The following is a 2,269-nucleotide window of genomic DNA, read 5'->3' as shown; positions in this document are numbered from 1 at the left end:
GTATGTCTGGATTGTGATTTGGAGGTCCGTAGTTGAAGTAGGCTTGAAATGGCAAAAATTAAAAGTTTGAAAGTTTGACCGAGAGTGAACTTTGTGGATACTGGGCTCGGATTGGAGTTCCGGGAGTTGGAGTAGGTCTGTGGTGTCATTTGTGACTTGTGTGCAAAATTTGACGTCAATTGGACGTGATTTGATATTTTAAAAAACGGGTCAAATATGGATAACAACCATATTATTTATTTAGAAAATGGATAATCAATGGGTCTAACTTTTACATTTGTAAAACCTCAAATTGAGGGTTCCTCAAGTTTGGGAGACTAGAAATTCTTCTAAAAGTGATCATATTCATGGAACTATGGATAATATGGTTTATCCGCCGGTTAACCCATTTTTTATCCGTATTAAATATGTGTCTGGTCGGTTAATTTATCCGTTTTTTCATTACCCGTATCCGACCCGACCCACAAGTTTGGCACCCCTACTTCTACCTACCGATGACTTCACCACAGTCAATTCCAGAAACACATACTTCACCAGAAATATATATATTCAAGGTCGGCTCTAACAGTATCGTGGGTAAGGCATGTGCCTTAGGCCCCCAATTTTGAGGGGTCCTATTTTTTAAATATAATATATTTTTTATAGGTATTTAAAAAAATAATATATTGTAGTACTTTTGTGTTTTTCATATAAATGAAAAGAAAACCTTTTAGAGTAAATAAAGTAAAAATTTGACTTACTTAAAAATGATAGATGAATAATTTTCAATTTGAGTTGATTTAATAATTCCATTTTTTACTTCTTCTTTTCCAATGTTTCAATCTTATTCTTCATATTCCAGAACCTACATATCTTCTTCCTTTCTCTTTATTCTTGCTCACCTTCTTGAATTCTTTCTCCAATATTTTTCAGCTTCTTTCTCCAAAAATTTATTAGTTCAAGTGTTCCATAATATTTTTAAGATTCTAATAGTTCTATACTTCTATTACTTTATAAATTGTATAGTATAATTTTTACGATTTACAGCAAGAATTTTGAAGTAGACAAGCAATAACTAGATATTTTTTTGACTCAAAGTCTTCATTTCTCAAACTTTCTGAATCAGTAATCGGGTAATATCTTTCTAGTATTATTTTTATTTGTTATTTGGTATTTCATTAATTTTACTCCATATATATCATTTAAGTGTTTTTTAATTTAAATAATTAGTCCTCACATTTAACTTTAGGCCTCAAATGCCGTTAGCCGCTCCTGTATATACTGAAGAAGGTTTGGTCTAGCCACTGAAAGGGTATAGAGGCAAGGACTTCCAAGTCATATACGAGGCTATTGTTTTTGTTTTTGAAACAATAGAAGACAACAAGGATCTTCTACTTCCACCATACCCAAGCAGACCTTCTCGCGCGTGTGATGGTGTTAGATAAGGGTTTATGGAACACATTTTCCATCTGCACGAAAGTTCAGTCAAAATAAGGTAACTGGTAGCCATAACTACGACTCCAGAAAAGATCTCGCGCGATGAAGCTAACCGTGAAAGATCAGAGTCTAAAAGCCCATTAAGAATGGTTAACTTCTTTATTAGTGCAGCAGCCAAGATAACGCTTACAATTGTTGGCGTAATCTCTGCCTTGATGTTGGCTGGATTCGTGCCTCAGCTAATGAAACTTATTTCAATAGCTCGCAAAAAGGGAGGCGACGGTCGTTGTTGAATGCCCTCCAGGAAAAGTGCCAGTGGTTGGAAATGGTGAAACCCGGTGCATCGTGAAAGAAAGAGCTGAAATCCCATTTGAATCAGTTGTGGCAACTCTAGATGTAAATTATAAATATGGATCAAAGTGTTACTCACTTTCAGCGTCTGTGTAAATCTCACTACATTTTTGACTTTATTTCAACTTTGTTGAAAGTCTCTTTATTTGGGGTCGGGTAATGGGTGGGTTTTTAGTTAGAATCGGGTATTTTAGAATTGGGGTTGGACGCGTTCCTCCCTTAAAATTAAAATTAAGGGGAATTTTGAATCAAAGTATAATGACATGTACAAATATATTAATAATAAAATGGAGGATAAGTTTAAAAAAATTTCGATTGTAGAATAGTATATTTGGTCCATTTTTGTTTATTGTTTTATCTTCTTATCCATTTGCTTTATGTTTCTCTTGTCTACAAGACATTCACCCATTACCTTCTCCCCATCCTCCTTGTTTTGAGTTGTGTGGGTCGGAGTGATTTTTCTGCTTTTATCAATTGAATTTCCATTGGCGATCCTCCAGGC

At 34.6% G+C, this 2,269-nt stretch overlaps 1 pseudogene; it reads left to right on the top strand.

Moving 5' to 3' along the window:
- Positions 1-1,235: 1,235 nt before the first annotated feature.
- LOC142166860 (plastid division protein PDV2-like) lies at positions 1,236-1,863 on the top strand (annotated as a pseudogene).
- The last annotated feature ends 406 nt before the right edge of the window (positions 1,864-2,269 follow it).

Source organism: Nicotiana tabacum, chromosome 2, assembly GCF_000715075.1.
Source record: "Nicotiana tabacum cultivar K326 chromosome 2, ASM71507v2, whole genome shotgun sequence".
Taxonomy (NCBI): domain Eukaryota; kingdom Viridiplantae; phylum Streptophyta; class Magnoliopsida; order Solanales; family Solanaceae; genus Nicotiana; species Nicotiana tabacum.
This window is presented reverse-complemented; position numbering and strand designations above follow the sequence as displayed.